Below are 18,582 nucleotides of genomic sequence, written 5' to 3' on the forward strand. Positions count from 1 at the left end.
TCGGGGCACCGGCGAGTCACTCATCTCCAGCTTTCTCAGACAAAGCTCAGACCACGCCCCCCCCCTCCTAGTCTCCAATCTCCCAGCCCATTGGTTGTTCAAGTGGTCTTCCAAAGTTTTGTTTTCAAAACTCTGATTGGTCTTAACAACAGAAAAACACTGCAGGACTGTCAGTCTAAAGCCTCCCACCACTCCTGTGGTCCAGACAGGTTGTGGACAACCAACAGTCAAGTCCCACTTAAAAGAGAAAACAAAGCCCTGTTTGTTGAGACAGACGGTTCCACCCAGCCCTGTGAGTTGAGACAGACGGTTCAACCCAGCCCTGTGAGTTGAGACAGACGGTTCCACCCAGCCCTGTGAGACAGACGGTTCCACCCAGCCCTGTGAGACAGACGGTTCCACCCAGCCCTGTGAGACAGACGGTTCCACCCAGCCCTGTGAGTTGAGACAGACGGTTCCACCCAGCCCTGTGAGTTGAGACAGACGGTTCCACCCAGCCCTGTGAGTTGAGACAGACGGTTCAACCCAGCCCTGTGAGTTGAGACAGACGGTTCAACCCAGCCCTGTGAGTTGAGACAGACGGTTCAACCCAGCCCTGTGAGTTGAGACAGACGGTTGCCCTGTGAGTTGAGACAGACGGTTCAACCCAGCCCTGTGAGTTGAGACAGACGGTTCAACCCAGCCCTGTGAGTTGAGACAGACGGTTCAACCCAGCCCTGTGAGTTGAGACAGACGGTTCAACCCAGCCCTGTGAGTTGAGACAGACGGTTCAACCCAGCCCTGTGAGTTGAGACAGACGGCCCTGTGAGTTGAGACAGACGGTTCAACCCAGCCCTGTGAGTTGAGACAGACGGTTCAACCCAGCCCTGTGAGTTGAGACAGACGGTTCAACCCAGCCCTGTGAGAGACAGACGGTTGAGACAGACGGTTCCAACCCAGCCCTGTGAGTTGCCCTGTGAGACAGACGGTTCAACCCAGCCCTGTGAGTTGAGACAGACGGTTCAACCCAGCCCTGTGAGTTGAGACAGACGGTTCAACCCAGCCCTGTGAGTTGAGACAGACGGTTCAACCCAGCCCTGTGAGTTGAGACAGACGGTTCAACCCAGCCCTGTGAGTTGAGACAGACGGTTCAACCCAGCCCTGTGAGTTGAGACAGACGGTTCAACCCAGCCCTGTGAGTTGAGACAGACGGTTCAACCCAGCCCTGTGAGTTGAGACAGACGGTTCAACCCAGCCCTGTGAGTTGAGACAGACGGTTCAACCCAGCCCTGTGAGCAGACGGTTCAACCCAGCCCTGTGAGACAGACGGTGTGAGACAGACGGTTCCACCCAGCCCTGTGAGACAGACGGTTCCACCCAGCCCTGTGAGACAGACGGTTCCACCCAGCCCTGTGAGACAGACGGTTCAACCCAGCCCTGTGAGACAGACGGTTCAACCCAGCCCTGTGAGACAGACGGTTCAACCCAGCCCTGTGAGTTGAGACAGACGGTTCAACCCAGCCCTGTGAGTTGAGACAGACGGTTCAACCCAGCCCTGTGAGTTGAGACAGACGGTTCAACCCAGCCCTGTGAGTTGAGACAGACGGTTCCACCCAGCCCTGTGAGACAGACGGTTCAACCCAGCCCTGTGAGTTGAGACAGACGGTTCAACCCAGCCCTGTGAGACAGTTGAGACAGACGGTTCAACCCTGTGAGACAGCCCTGTGAGTTGAGACAGACGGTTCCACCCAGCCCTGTGAGACAGACGGTTCCACCCAGCCCTGTGAGACAGACGGTTCAACCCAGCCCTGTGAGTTGAGACAGACGGTTCAACCCAGCCCTGAGAGACAGACGGTTCACCCAGCTGCCATCACCTCCAGGCTTGTTAAGGGGAGACTGAAGGAAAGGGGGCTTGTGTTGAGGTGAGACCGTTACACAGGGGTAAGAAGGAGCTGTCAGGGCTGGTGTGGTGGTATCTGTGGGGTTCAGGGAGAGAGGAGGCTGGGGTAATCTACCCCCCCACCCCCCCCCTCAGGAGAAGCCTAGAGAGTTCGTGTGGTGGGGTTGAGGGAGAGGGGAGGAGGCTGGGGTAATCTGCCCCCCCCCCAGGAGAAGCCTAGAGAGTTCGTGTGGTGGGGTTGAGGGAGAGAGGAGGCTGGGGTAATCTACCCCCTCCCCCTCAGGAGAAGCCTAGAGAGTTCGTGTCAGGGCTGGTGTGGTGGGGTTGAGGGAGAGGGGAGGCTGGGGTAGGAGGAGAAGCCTAGAGAGTTCGTGTCAGGGCTGGTGTGGTGGGGTTGAGGGAGAGGGGAGGCTGGGGTAATCCCCCCCCCCCTCAGGAGAAGCCTAGAGAGTTAGTGTCAGGGCTGGTATGGTGACGTAGTCTGGACATGGTGTTCATGTAGGTGTTCGAGGGCTTCAGGGAGGTGGTACAGCCCTGGGCCTGAGGGAAACGCTGGTGGTAACGGTCCAGACGCAGGTACTTCACCGTCACCAGCTTACCTGGGAGGGGGCAGTAGGTAGGGAGGGGGGGGTAGGTAGGGGGGGGGGCAGAGGTAGGGGGGCAGTAGGTAGGGAGGGGGGGGCAGTAGGTAGGGGGGGGCAGTAGGTAGGGAGGGGGGGGCAGTAGGTAGGGAGGGGGGGGCAGTAGGTAGGGAGGGGGGGGGGAGGGGGCAGTAGGTAGGGAGGGGGGGGGCAGTAGGTAGGGAGGGGGGGCAGTAGGTAGGGAGGGGGCAGTAGGTAGGGAGGGGGTCAGTAGGTAGGGGGGAGGGGGCAGTAGGTAGGGAGGGGGGGGGGGCAGTAGGTAGGGAGGGGGGCAGTAGGTAGGGAGGGGAGGGGGGGCAGTAGGGAGGGAGGGGGGGCAGTAGGGAGGGGAGGGGGCAGTAGGGAGGGAGGGAGGCAGTAGGGAGGGGGGGGTCAGGGGAGGGAGGGGGAGGGAGTCAGTAGGGAGGGAGGGAGTCAGTAGGTAGGGAGGGGGGGAGTAGGTAGGGAGGGGGGCAGTAGGTAGGGAGGGGGGCAGTAGGTAGGGAGGGGGGCAGTAGGTAGGGAGGGGGGCAGTAGGTAGGGAGGGGGAGGCAGTAGGTAGGAGGGGGGCAGTAGGTAGGGAGAGGGGGGCAGTAGGTAGGGAGGGGGGGCAGTAGGTAGAGAGGGGGGTAGGTAGGGGGGGGCAGTAGGTAGGAGGGGAGTAGGTAGGGAGGGAGGGGGGGCAGGGTAGGGAGGGGGGGCAGTAGGTAGGGAGGGGGGGCAGTAGGTAGGGAGGGGGCAGTAGGTAGGGAGGGGGGTAGTAGGTAGGGAGGGGGGGCAGTAGGTAGGGAGGGGGGGGCAGTAGGTAGGGAGGGGGTCAGTAGGTAGGGAGGGGGCAGTAGGTAGGGAGGGGGGCAGTAGGTAGGGAGGGGAGGCAGTAGGTAGGGAGGGGAGGCAGTAGGTAGGGAGGGGGGCAGTAGGTAGGGAGGGGGGTCAGTAGGTAGGGAGGGGAGGCAGTAGGGTAGGGAGGGGAGGCAGTAGGTAGGGAGGGGAGGCAGTAGGTAGGGAGGGGAGGCAGTAGGTAGGGAGGGGAGGCAGTATGTAGGGAGGGGAGGCAGTAGGTAGGGGGGAGGCAGTAGGTAGGGAGGGGGGGGCAGTAGGTAGGTAGGGGTTCTACCTGGTCAGGTAGTAGGGGGCGGCAGTAGGTAGGTAGGGGGCAGTAGGTAGGGAGGGGGGGTCAGTAGGTAGGGAGGGGGGCAGTAGGTAGGGAGGGAGGGGGGCAGTAGGTAGGGAGGGGGGCAGTAGGTAGGGAGGGGGGGCAGTAGGTAGGGAGGGGGGCAGTAGGTAGGTAGAGAGGGAGGGGGGCAGTAGGTAGGGAGAGAGCGAGAGACAATGAAAACCAACCATGTGACTAAATCTCTTAAATCCTTCCTATTTTATCCGGTATCAATGATCACAGCCCCACATGAATAGTAGTACAAAATGCTATTGGCTCAAAGTTAGCAAACAAGGGCTATTGGCTTTGATCCAGGTGGTGAGATAAAATGGTCAACAATAAGGAAGTCAGCAGGTAAAAACAAGGTTCATTAGAGGACGGAAGGACAACGAAGGACAATCAAAGACTAGTGTTGTTGTTGCTAAAGTCATTTAAAATATATTTTAAAAAGTGATTTTACCATCGAACCAGGAGCCATGTAGCGCCTTGAAGGCTTTCCCTGAGTGTTCTGCTGACAGACACTTCACATAGACACAGCCCTGGAGAGAGAGGAGAGAGAGAGGTTAACAAGCTCTACTATCACAGGTTATAGACACAGCCCTGGAGAGAGAGGAGAGAGAGAGGTTAACAAGCTCTACTATCACAGGTTATAGACACAGCCCTGGAGAGAGAGGAGAGAGAGAGGTTAACAAGCTCTACTATCACAGGTTATAGACACAGCCCTGGAGAGAGAGGAGAGAGAGAGGTTAACAAGCTCTACTATCACAGGTTATAGACACAGCCCTGGAGAGAGAGGTTAACAAGCTCTACTATCACAGGTTATAGACACAGCCCTGGAGAGAGAGGAGAGAGAGAGGTTAACAAGCTCTACTATCACAGGTTATAGACACAGCCCTGGAGAGAGAGGAGAGAGAGAGGTTAACAAGCTCTACTATCACAGGTTATAAACACAGCCCTGGAGAGAGAGGAGAGAGGAGGTTAACCAGATGGCTGTTCTATCACAGGTTATATACACAGCCCCTGGAGAGAGAGGAGATAGAGAGGTTAACAAGCTCTTCTATCACAGGTTATAAACACAGCCACGTGTCTGTCTGTCCACCTGGCTCACTGCAACCAGATGGCTGTTGGTTCTACCTGGATGGATATATATAACCAGATGGCTGTTGGTTCTACCTGGATGGATATATAACCAGATGCCTGTTGGTTCTACCTGGTCAGTGGATATATAACTGTTGGTTCTACCTGGATATATAAACCAGATGGCTGTTGGTTCTACCTGGATATATAAACCAGATGGCTGTTGGTTCTACCTGGTCTGGATATATAACCAGATGGCTGTTGGTTCTACCTGGTCAGTGGATATATAACCAGATGGCTGTTGGTTCCACCTGGTCAGTGGATATATAACCAGATGGCTGTTGGTTCCACCTGGTCAGTGGATATATAACCAGATGGCTGTTGGTTCCACCTGGTCAGTGGATATATAACCAGATGGCTGTTGGTTCCACCTGGTCAGTGGATATATAACCAGATGGCTGTTGGTTCCACCTGGTCAGTGGATATATAACCAGATGGCTGTTGGTTCCACCTGGTCAGTGGATATATAACCAGATGGCTGTTGGTTCCACCTGGTCAGTGGATATATAACCAGATGGCTGTTGGTTCCACCTGGTCAGTGGATATATAACCAGATGGCTGTTGGTTCCACCTGGTCAGTGGATATATAACCAGATATATAACCAGATGGCTGTTGGTTCCACCTGGTCAGTGGATATATAACCAGATGGCTGTTGGTTCCACCTGGTCAGTGGATATATAACCAGATGGCTGGTTGGTTCCACCTGGTCAGTGGATATATAACCAGATGGCTGTTGGTTCCACCTGGTCAGTGGATATATAACCAGATGGCTGTTGGTTCCACCTGGTCAGTGGATATATAACCAGATGGCTGTTGGTTCCACCTGGTCAGTGGATATATTACCATGTGTTCCACCTGGTCAGTGGATATATTACCAGATGGCTGTTCCACCTGGTCAGTGGATATATAACCAGATGGCTGTTGGTTCCACCTGGTCAGTGGATATATAACCAGATGTCTGTTAAAGTGTTAAATCAAAATGTTTTATATTTGAGATTCTTCAAAGTAGGCACCCTCTGACAGCTTTGCACACTCTTGGCATTCTCTCAACCAGCTTCATGAGGTAGTCATCTGGAATGCATTTTCAATGAACAGGTGTGCCTGGTTTTCTTGGTGCGTTTGAGCCAATCAGTTGTGTTGTGATCAGTTAGGGGTGGTATACAGAAGACAGCACCTATTTGGTAAAAGAATAGGGAGCCGCTTGGAACACAGCCATTGCTTGATAGAACAGCTGTGACAGACACTCACCTCTCTGGAGTTCTTGTCGACAGCGATGTGGACGATGCCGTCGTTGTCACAACACTTCTCCAAGATGGCCTCGTGGATGGCCAGATGCCAGTTTTCACCAACCTCCCTGTTACACACACACACGTAAAGGGGTCAGATGTCATCTAGACGTCCGAACCCACCTCTAACCTGGTAGTCAAGAACACACAGGTAAGGTAGGACAGTACATGTGGCACATACACGTGTCATTCCACTGGGATAGCCGTTCCATCACGGGACAATCTCACATGCAGACAGACACTTCCAGCCCAGGGAAAACACTTGATACAATATACATCCACATCTGAGAGGGAGTCTGCCCACGCCCAAGAGAGAGCCCCACCTGGTCAGTGGATATATAACCAGATGGCTGTTGGTTCCACGTCCACGTCCAAGAGAGAGCCCACCCACGTCCAAGAGGGAGCCCGCCCACGTCCAAGAGGGAGCCCGCCCACGTCCAAGAGAGAGCCCGCCCACGTCCAAGAGAGAGCCCGCCCACGCCCAAGAGAGAGCCCGCCCACGCCCAAGAGAGAGCCCGCCTACGCCCAAGAGAGAGCCCGCCCACGCCCAAGAGAGAGCCCGCCCACGCCCAAGAGAGAGCCCGCCCACGCCCAAGAGAGAGCCCGCCCACGCCCAAGAGAGAGCCCGCCCACGCCCAAGAGAGAGCCCGCCCACGCCCAAGAGAGAGCCCGCCGTCGTCGACGTCCACACCTAAGAGACTCTGCCGACGTCCACACCTAAGAGAGTCTGCCGACGTCCACACCTAAGAGAGTCTGCCGACGTCCACATCTAAGAGAGTCTGCCGACGTCCACGTCAACATCTAAGAAAGTCTGCCTACGTCCACGTCAACATCTAAGAGAGTCTGCCAACGTCCACGTCAACATCTAAGAGAGTCTGCCAACGTCCACATCTAAGAGAGTCTGCCAACGTCCACGTCAACATCTGAGTCTGCCGACGTCCACATCTAAGAGAGTCTGCCGACGTCCACATCTAAGAGAGTCTGCCGACGTCCACATCTAAGAGAGTCTGCCGACGTCCACATCTAAGAGAGTCTGCCGACGTCCACATCTAAGAGAGTCTGCCGACGTCCACATCTAAGAGAGTCTGCCGACGTCCACATCTAAGAGAGTCTGCCGACGTCCACATCTAAGAGAGTCTGCCGACGTCCACATCTAAGAGAGTCTGCCGACGTCCACGTCAACATCTAAGAGAGTCTGCCGACGTCCACGTCAACATCTAAGAGAGTCTGCCAACGTCCACGTCAACATCTAAGAGAGAGTCTGCCAACGTCCACGTCAACATCTAAGAGAGAGTCTGCCAACGTCCACATCAACATCTAAGAGAGTCTGCCGACGTCCACGTCAACATCTAAGAGAGTCTGCCAACGTCCACGTCAACATCTAAGAGAGAGTCTGCCAACGTCCACGTCAACATCTAAGAGAGAGTCTGCCAACGTCCACATCAACATTAAGAGAGTCTGCCAACGTACACGTCAACATCTAAGAGAGTCTGCCAACGTCCACATCTAAGAGAGTCTGCCAACGTCCACATCTAAGAGAGTCTGCCAACGTCCACATCTAAGAGAGTCTGCCAACGTCCACATCTAAGAGAGTCTGCCAACGTCCACATCTAAGAGAGTCTGCCAACGTCCACATCTAAGAGAGTCTGCCAACGTCTACATCTAAGAGAGTCTGCCAACGTCCACATCTAAGAGAGTCTGCCAACGTCTACATCTAAGAGAGTCTGCCAACGTCCACATCTAAGAGAGTCTGCCAACGTCCACATCTAAGAGAGTCTGCCGACGTCCACATCTAAGAGAGTCTGCCAACGTCCACATCTAAGAGAGTCTGCCAACGTCCACATCTAAGAGAGTCTGCCGACGTCCACGTCAACATCTAAGAGAGTCTGCCGACGTCCACGTCAACATCTAAGAGAGTCTGCCAACGTCCACGTTAACATCTAAGAGAGTCTGCCAACGTCCACATCTAAGAGAGTCTGCCAACGTCCACGTCAACATCTAAGAGAGTCTGCCAACGTCCACGTCAACATCTAAGAGAGTCTGCCAACGTCCACATCTAAGAGAGTCTGCCAACGTCCACGTCAACATCTAAGAGAGTCTGCCAACGTCCACGTCAACATCTAAGAGAGTCTGCCAACGTCCACGTCAACATCTAAGAGAGTCTGCTGATACCGACATGCAAAGAGAGTGTTTTAGTCCCCTGACAAGTACATGCTCATCCCTAACCCCGACAGAACCTTAAAGACTGATGGTGAACACATGGACTTAGTAACACCCTCTGGTACTCACATGACTGGATCAAACATGTTTCTGATCTTCAGACACGGTGTTAAACTGTTGGGAGGGGAGTTCCTCCTGTCCAGAGGGAACGCTGAGAGAAGAGAGACAGACAGGAAAGAGACGTTCGATGGAGAAAAAGACAGGAAATGTGTTAGATGGACAAGAGACAGACAAGAGACGCTAGATGGACAGTATAGCAGCAGGGAAGAAACATTTTCTTATTTCTGACATGAAACTACACGACCAAAAAGGACGTGGACATCGAACATCACATTTCGTAACCACGGGTATTAATAGGGAGTTGGTAGTGCCCTACGTAGGGAACAGGGTGCCATTTGGGAGCACACTAGGAATGGGGGACGGGTTAGTTACCTTTGCCCTGCCAGACTTTGGAGGGGATGAGTGAGATCTGGTCGCAGCTCAGAGAGGGCTGGAGCCACCTCCACACCAGGAAGTCGGCTCCGCCAATCCGCTGAGACTCTGTCCTGATACGGCTCTCATTGGCTGAGAGGAAGGTCACAGCCCGGTCCCAAACCTTCTTCAGCTTCTTTCTGAATGGTAGAATAGAAACAAACAGTCATTATGACTAGCTTGTCTCTAAATGGTAGAATAGAAACTAACATAGCTTGACACTCTAACCACATAGCCTAGTGGTTAAAGTGTAGAGGTGGCAGGGTAGCCTAGTGGTTAGAGTGTAGAGGTGGCAGGGTAGCCTAGTGGTTAGAGTGTAGAGGCAGCAGGGTAGCCTAGTGGTTAGAGTGTAGAGGCGGCAGGGTAGCCTAGTGGTTAGAGTGGAGGGGCGGCAGGGTAGCCTAGTGGTTAGAGTGTAGAGGTGGCAGGGTAGCCTAGTGGTTAGAGTGTAGAGGTGGCAGGGTAGCCTAGTGGTTAGAGTGTAGAGGCGGCAGGGTAGCCTAGTGGTTAGAGTGTAGAGGCGGCAGGGTAGCCTAGTGGTTAGAGTGGAGAGGCGGCAGGGTAGCCTAGTGGTTAGAGTGTAGAGGCGGCAGGGTAGCCTAGTGGTTAGAGTGTAGAGGCGGCAGGGTAGCCTTGTGGTTAGAGTGTAGAGGCGGCAGGGTAGCCTAGTGGTTAGAGTGTAGAGGCGGCAGGGTAGCCTAGTGGTTAGAGTGTAGAGGCGGCAGGGTAGCCTAGTGGTTAGAGTGTAGAGGCGGCAGGGTAGCCTAGTGGTTAGAGTGTAGAGGCGGCAGGGTAGCCTAGTGGTTAGAGTGTAGAGGGGGCAGGGTAGCCTAGTGGTTAGAGTGTAGAGGGGGCAGGGTAGCCTAGTGGTTAGAGTGTAGAGGCGGCAGGGTAGCCTAGTGGTTAGAGTGTAGAGGTGGCAGGGTAGCCTAGTGGTTAGAGTCTAGAGGTGGCAGGGTAGTCTAGTGGTTAGAGTGGAGGGGTGGCAGGGTAGCCTAGTGGTTAGAGTGTAGAGGCGGCAGGGTAGCCTAGTGGTTAGAGTGTAGAGGCGGCAGGGTAGCCTAGTGGTTACAGTTAATAAATTCTGATATAATTCTGCCAGGAAGGTAAGAAAAAAAAAAGTTATTATCGTGCATAGTCAGGTTAATATAATAGTTATTATCGTGCATAGTCAGGTTAATATAATAGTTATTATCGTGCATAGTCAGGTTAATATAATAGTTATTATCGTGCATAGTCAGGTTAATATAATAGTTATTATTGTGCATAGTCAGGTTAATATAATAGTTATTATTGTGCATAGTCAGGTTAATATAATAGTTATTATCGTGCATAGTCAGGTTAATATAATAGTTATTATCGCGCATAGTCAGGTTAATATAATAGTTATTATCGTGCATAGTCAGGTTAATATAATAGTTATTATTGTGCATAGTCAGGTTAATATAATAGTTATTATTGTGCATAGTCAGGTTAATATAATAGTTATTATCGTGCATAGTCAGGTTAATATAATAGTTATTATTGTGCATAGTCAGGTTAATATAATAGTTATTATTGTGCATAGTCAGGTTAATATAATAGTTATTATTGTGCATAGTCAGGTTAATATAATAGTTATTATTGTGCATAGTCAGGTTAATATAATAGTTATTATCGTGCATAGTCAGGTTAATATAATAGTTATTATCGTGCATAGTCAGGTTAATATAATAGTTATTATCGTGCATAGTCAGGTTAATATAATAGTTATTATTGTGCATAGTCAGGTTAATATAATAGTTATTATTGTGCATAGTCAGGTTAATATAATAGTTTGACACTATATGAAGTATAGTGAGGGATGAGTAGGTAGGAGGTTAGTACTGACCTGTCCTGGGGTTGGACCAGGTAGTCTCTGACGTGAGGGATGGGCAGGTAGTAGGTTAGTACTGACCTGTCCTGGGGTTGGACCAGGGAGTCTCTGACGTGAGGGATGGGCAGGTAGTAGGTTAGTACTGACCTGTCCTGGGGTTGGACCAGGGAGTCTTTGACGTGAGGGATGGGCAGGTAGGAGGTTAGTACTCACCTGTCCTGGGGTTGGACCAGGGAGTCTCTGACGTGAGGGATGGGCAGGTAGGAGGTTAGTACTGACCTGTCCTGGGGTTGGACCAAGGAGTCTCTGACGTGAGGGATGGGCAGGTAGTAGGTTAGTACTGACCTGTCCTGGGGCTGAACCAGGGAGTCTCTGACGTGAGGGATGGGCAGGTAGTAGGTTAGTACTGACCTGTCCTGGGGCTGAACCAGGTAGTCTCTGACATGAGGGATGGGCAGGTAGGAGGTTAGTACTGACCTGTCCTGGGGTTGGACCAGGTAGTCTCTGACGTGAGGGATGGGTAGGAGGTTAGTACTGACCTGTCCTGGGGTTGGACCAGGGAGTCTCTGACGTGAGGGATGGGCAGGTAGTAGGTTAGTACTGACCTGTCCTGGGGTTGGACCAGGGAGTCTCTGACGTGAGGAATGGGCAGGTAGGAGGTTAGTACTCACCTGTCCTGGGGTTGGACCAGGGAGTCTCTGACGTGAGGGATGGGCAGGTAGTAGGTTAGTACTGACCTGTCCTGGGGCTGAACCAGGGAGTCTCTGACGTGAGGGATGGGCAGGTAGTAGGTTAGTACTGACCTGTCCTGGGGCTGAACCAGGTAGTCTCTGACGTGAGGGATGGGCAGGTAGGAGGTTAGTACTGACCTGTCCTGGGGTTGGACCAGGGTGTCTCTGACGTGAGGGATGGGCAGGTAGTAGGTTAGTACTGACCTGTCCTGGGGTTGGACCAGGTAGTCTCTGACGTGAGGGATAGGTAGGAGGTTAGTACTGACCTATCCTGGGGTTGGACCAGGGAGTCTCTGACGTGAGGGATGGGCAGGTAGGTTAGTACTCACATGTCCTGGGGCTGAACCAGGGAGTCACTGACGTGAGGGATGGGCAGGTAGGAGGTTAGTACTGACCTGTCCTGGGGTTGAACCAGGGAGTCTCTGACGTGAGGGATGGGCAGGTAGGAGGTTAGTACTCACCTGTCCTGGGGTTGGACCAGGGAGTCTCTGACATGAGGAATGGGCAGGTAGGGCTGGAGGTCATTGTTTTCCTGACACGATGCGTTGTGGATCTTCAGAACACCGATGATTCTCTCCACCATGTCATACATCTGCCTGGTCTCCTCTTCCTCTCTCCTCCAACGATACTTCATATAGTAGAATACACCCCACACCAGACCAATCACTAGAGAGAGAGAGAAGGTTAGATTAAATACTTCATATAGTAGAATACACCTCACACCAGACCAATCACTAGAGAAGGAGAGAAGGTTAGATTAGATACTTCATATAGTAGAATACACCTCACACCAGACCAATCACTAGAGAAGGAGAGAAGGTTAGATTAGATACTTCATATAGTAGAATACACCTCACACCAGACCAATCACTAGAGAGAGGTTAGATTAGATACTTCATATAGTAGAATACACCTCACACCAGACCAATCACTAGAGAGAGGTTAGATTAGATACTTCATATAGTAGAATACACCTCACACCAGACCAATCACTAGAGAGAGAAGGTTAGATTAGATACTTCATATAGTAGAATACACCTCACACCAGACCAATCACTAGAGAGAGAAGGTTAGATTAAATACTTCATATAGTAGAATACACCTCACACCAGACCAATCACTAGAGAGGTTAGATTAGATACTTCATATAGTAGAATACACCCCACACCAGACCAATCACTAGAGAGAGAGAGAAGGTTAGATTAGATACTTCATATAGTAGAATACACCTCACACCAGACCAATCACTAGAGGTTAGATTAGATACTTCATATAGTAGAATACACCCCACACCAGACCAATCACTAGAGAGAGAGAGAGAAGGTTAGATTAGATACTTCATATAGTAGAATACACCTCACACCAGACCAATCACTAGAGAGAGAGAGAAGGTTAGATTAGATACTTCATATAGTAGAATACACCTCACACCAGACCAATCACTAGAGGTTAGATTAGATACTTCATATAGTAGAATACACCTCACACCAGACCAATCACTAGAGAGAGGTTAGATTAGATACTTCATATAGTAGAATACACCTCACACCAGACCAATCACTAGAGAGAGAGAGAAGGTTAGATTAGATACTTCATATAGTAGAATACACCTCACACCAGACCAATCACTAGAGAGAGGTTAGATTAGATACTTCATATAGTAGAATACACCTCACACCAGACCAATCACTAGAGAGAGAGAGAGAAGGTTAGATTAGATACTTCATATAGTAGAATACACCCCACACCAGACCAATCACTAGAGAGAGGTTAGATTAGATACTTCATATAGTAGAATACACCTCACACCAGACCAATCACTAGAGAGAGAAGGTTAGATTAGATACTTCATATAGTAGAATACACCTCACACCAGACCAATCACTAGAGAGAGAGAGAAGGTTAGATTAGATACTTCATATAGTAGAATACACCCCACACCAGACCAATCACTAGAGAGAGGTTAGATTAGATACTTCATATAGTAGAATACAACTCACACCAGACCAATCACTAGAGAGAGAAGGTTAGATTAGATACTTCATATAGTAGAATACACCTCACACCAGACCAATCACTAGAGAGAGAGAGAAGGTTAGATTAGATACTTCATATAGTAGAATACACCTCACACCAGACCAATCACTAGAGAGAGAGAGAGAAGGTTAGATTAGATACTTCATATAGTAGAATACACCCCACACCAGACCAATCACTAGAGAGAGAGAGGTTAGATTAGATACTTCATATAGTAGAATACACCCCACACCAGACCAATCACTAGAGAGAGAGAGGTTAGATTAGATACTTCATATAGTAGAATACACCTCACACCAGACCAATCACTAGAGAGAGGTTAGATTAGATACTTCATATAGTAGAATACACCTCACACCAGACCAATCACTAGAGAGAGAGAGAAGGTTAGATTAGATACTTCATATAGTAGAATACACCTCTCACACCAGACCAATCACTAGAGAGAGGTTAGATTATTATGAGCAGCACCCTGTGGATGACTGTAAAGAGGAGGAGACATGTCTACCCTGTTAGGATGAGCAGCACCCTGTGGATGACTGTAAAGAGGAGGAGACATGTCTACCCTGTTAGGATGAGCAGCACCCTGTGGATGACTGTAAAGAGGAGAGGAGACATGTCTAACCTGTTAGGATGAGCAGCACCCTGTGGATGACTGTAAAGAGGAGAGGAGACATGTCTAACCTGTTAGGATGAGCAGCACCCTGTGGATGACTGTAAAGAGGAGGAGACATGTCTACCCTGTTAGGATGAGCAGCACCCTGTGGATGACTGTAAAGAGGAGGAGACATGTCTACCCTGTTAGGATGAGCAGCACCCTGTGGATGACTGTAAAGAGGAGAGGAGACATGTCTAACCTGTTAGGATGAGCAGCACCCTGTGGATGACTGTAAAGAGGAGAGGAGACATGTCTAACCTGTTAGGATGAGCAGCACCCTGTGGATGACTGTAAAGAGGAGGAGACATGTCTAACCTGTTAGGATGAGCAGCACCCTGTGGATGACTGTAAAGAGGAGGAGACATGTCTAACCTGTTAGGATGAGCAGCACCCTGTGGATGACTGTAAAGAGGAGGAGACATGTCTAACCTGTTAGGATGAGCAGCACCCTGTGGATGACTGTAAAGAGGAGGAGACCTGTTAGGATGAGCAGCACCCTGTGGATGACTGTAAAGAGGAGAGGAGACATGTCTAACCTGTTAGGATGAGCAGCACCCTGTGGATGACTGTAAAGAGGAGAGGAGACATGTCTAACCTGTTAGGATGAGCAGCACCCTGTGGATGACTGTAAAGAGGAGGAGACCTGTTAGGATGAGCAGCACCCTGTGGATGACTGTAAAGAGGAGGAGACATGTCTAACCTGTTAGGATGAGCAGCACCCTGTGGATGACTGTAAAGAGGAGGAGACATGTCTAACCTGTTAGGATGAGCAGCACCCTGTAGATGACTGTAAAGAGGAGGAGACATGTCTAACCTGTTAGGATGAGCAGCACCCTGTGGATGACTGTAAAGAGGAGGAGACATGTCTAACCTGTTAGGATGAGCAGCACCCTGTGGATGACTGTAAAGAGGAGGAGACATGTCTAACCTGTTAGGATGAGCAGCACCCTGTGGATGACTGTAAAGAGGAGGAGACCTGTTAGGATGAGCAGCACCCTGTGGATGACTGTAAAGAGGAGGAGACATGTCTAACCTGTTAGGATGAGCAGCACCCTGTGGATGACTGTAAAGAGGAGGAGACATGTCTAACCTGTTAGGATGAGCAGCACCCTGTGGATGACTGTAAAGAGGAGGAGACATGTCTAACCTGTTAGGATGAGCAGCACCCTGTGGATGACTGTAAAGAGGAGGAGACATGTCTAACCTGTTAGGATGAGCAGCACCCTGTGGATGACTGTAAAGAGGAGGAGACCTGTTAGGATGAGCAGCACCCTGTGGATGACTGTAAAGAGGAGACATGTCTAACCTGTTAGGATGAGCAGCACCCTGTGGATGACTGTAAAGAGGAGAGGAGACATGTCTAACCTGTTAGGATGAGCAGCACCCTGTGGATGACTGTAAAGAGGAGGAGACATGTCTAACCTGTTAGGATGAGCAGCACCCTGTGGATGACTGTAAAGAGGAGGAGACATGTCTAACCTGTTAGGATGAGCAGCACCCTGTGGATGACTGTAAAAAAGGCTCTTCTGAAGCGACAGGAGAAGGACATCTTGGGGTGGGTCGACTCCAGACGAGTCACCTCACTCACGTCCGCTACTGCCTCCTCTGGGTTATCCCCGATCAGCCTGGGAGGAGGAGAGGGAGAGAAGGAGTGAGGGAGAGAAGGAGTGAGGGGAAGAGGGAGAGAGAAGAGAGGAGGGGGAGAAGGGGAAGAGAAGAGAGGAGGGAGGGAGAGAGAGAAGGAGGTGGAGGAGAGAGAGAAGGGGGAGGGAGAGAGAGAAGGGGGAGGGAAGAGAGGAGGGAGAGAAGGAGTGAGGGGGAGGAGGGAGAGAGAAGAGAGGGGAGGAGGGAGAGAGAAGAGAGGAGGAGGAGGGAGAGAGAAGAGAAGAGGGAGAGAGAAGAGAGGAGGGAGAGAGAAGAGAGGAGGGAGAGAGAAGAGAGGAGGGAGAGAGAAGAGAGGAGGGAGAGAGAAGAGAGGAGGGAGAGAGAAGAGAGGAGGGAGAGAGGAGGGAGAGAGGAGGGAGAGAAGGAGGGGGGAGAGAAGAGAGGAGGGGAGCGAAAGGAAGGGGGGAGGAGGGAGAGAGAGAGAGGAGGGAGATAGGAGAGGGGGGGGAGAGGGATGTTCCATTAGTATGAGAATACATCATAGGGGTTGATAACAGGGTTAGGCACCAAACACAAGAACACAGACAAACAGAGAGGGACCACCCAAACAGGGAGGGACCACCCAATCAGAGAGGGACCACCCAATCAGAGAGGGACCACCCAATCAGAGAGGGACCACCCAATCAGAGAGGGACCACCCAATCAGAGAGGGACCACCCAATCAGAGAGGGACCACCCAATCAGAGAGGGACCACCTGTCCGATATGAAATGCCTGTTTCTGTTTTCCACCCAATCAGTGTCCTAATGACCACCACCCAATCATGCCTCCCAATCAGAGAATCACCCAATCAGAAGAGAAACCAATCAGGTTACCACCCAATGCCAGGGACCACCCAAACAGTCCCCCCAAACTAATGACCACCCAATCCCGATACCTCTCCAATCAGAGACTCTTAAATGAGAAACCATGGTCTGATATGAAATGCCTGTTTCTGTTTTCCCCTGTCCTAATGACCACGACCCGATATGCTCTCCTCTTCAGAGAATCTTATAAGAGAAACCATGGTTACCGTATGCCAACGTCCTCCCCTGTCCTATTGACCACGACCCGATATGCTCTCCTCTTCAGAGAATCTTAGAAGAGAAACCATGGTTACCGTATGCCAACGTCCTCCCCTGTCCTAATGACCACGACCCGATATGCTCTCCTCTTCAGAGAATCTTAGAAGGGAAACCATGGTTACCGTATGCCAACGTCCTCCCCTGTCCTAATGCCCACGTCCCGATATGCTCTCCTCTTCAGAGAATCTTACAACTTCCGGCGCCGACAGAGATGGCCGCCTCGCGCGTTCTAGGAAACTACGCATTTTTTTTTTTTTTTTTTACATGTTATTTCTTACATTAGTACCCCAGGTCATCTTAGGTTTCTTATGCAGTTTTTTGATCAACTCACCATCAGTACGACCAAGAATATGATTTTCGCGACGCGGATCCTGTGTTCTGCCTTTCAACCAGGACGACGGAATGGATCCCATGCGGCGACCCAAAAAAACGACTCCGTAAAAGAGGGAAACGAAGCGGTCTTCTGGTCAGACTCCGGAGACGGGCACATCGTGCACCACTCCCTAGCATTCTTCGCCAGTATCCAGTCTCTTGACAACAAGGTTGATGAAATCCGAGCAAGGGTAGCATTCCAGAGGGACATCAGAGACTGTAATGTTCTTTGCTTCACGGAAACATGGCTCACTGGAGAGACGCTATCGGAGGCGGTGCAGCCAGCGGATTTCTCCCCGCATCGCGCCGACAGAAACAAACATCTTTCTGGTAAGAAGAGTGGCGGGGGCGTATGCCTCATGACTAACGAGACGTGTTGTGATCAAAGAAACATACAGGAACTCAAATCCTTCTGTTCACCTGATTTAGAATTCCTCACAATCAAATGTCGACCGCATTATCTACCAAGAGAATTCTCTTCGATTATAATCACAGCCGTATATATTCCCCCCCAAGCAGACACATCGATGGCTCTGAACGAACTTTATTTGACTCTTTGCAAACTGGAATCCATTTATCCGGAGGCTGCATTCATTGTAGCTGGGGATTTTAACAAGGCTAATCTGAAAACAAGACTCCCTAAATTTTATCAGCATATCGATTGCGCAACCAGGGGTGGAAAAACCTTGGATCATTGTTACTCTAACTTCCGCGACACATATAAGGCCCTGCCCCGCCCTCCTTTCGGAAAAGCTGACAACGACTCCATTTTGAGGACAATACAGTGCCACTGACACGGCCTGCAACGAAAACATGCGGACTCTCCTTCACTGCAGCCGAGGTGAGTAAGACATTTAAACGTGTTAACCCTCGCAGGCTGCAGGCCCAGACGGCATCCCCAGCCGCGCCCTCAGAGCATGCGCAGACCAGCTGGCCGGTGTGTTTACGGACATATTCAATCAATCCCTATACCAGTCTGCTGTTCCCACATGCTTCAAGAGGGCCACCATTGTTCCTGTTCCCAAGAAAGCTAAGGTAACTGAGCTAAACGACTACCGCCCGTAGCACTCACTTCCGTCATCATGAAGTGCTTTGAGAGACTAGTCAAGGACCATATCACCTCCACCCTACCTGACACCCTAGACCCACTCCAATTTGCTTACCGCCCAAATAGGTCCACAGACGATGCAATCTCAACCACACTGCACACTGCCCTAACCCATCTGGACAAGAGGAATACCGATGTGAGAATGCTGTTCATCGACTACAGCTCGGCATTCAACACCATAGTACCCTCCAAGCTCGCCATCAAGCTCGAGAACCTGGGTCTCAACCCCGCTCTGTGCAACTGGGTACTGGACTTCCTGACGGGCCGCCCCCAGGTGGTGAGGGTAGGCAACAACATCTCCACCCCGCTGATCCTCAACACTG

General features: G+C 51.0%; 1 pseudogene; it reads right to left on the reverse strand.

Annotated features, from left to right (window-relative positions):
• Positions 1-2,095: 2,095 nt before the first annotated feature.
• The window catches only part of LOC124020276, a 29,991-nt pseudogene continuing 13,504 nt past the window's right edge, over positions 2,096-18,582 (reverse strand).

This window comes from Oncorhynchus gorbuscha, unplaced genomic scaffold (assembly GCF_021184085.1).
Source record: "Oncorhynchus gorbuscha isolate QuinsamMale2020 ecotype Even-year unplaced genomic scaffold, OgorEven_v1.0 Un_scaffold_797, whole genome shotgun sequence".
In the NCBI taxonomy this organism is placed as follows: Eukaryota; Metazoa; Chordata; class Actinopteri; order Salmoniformes; family Salmonidae; genus Oncorhynchus; species Oncorhynchus gorbuscha.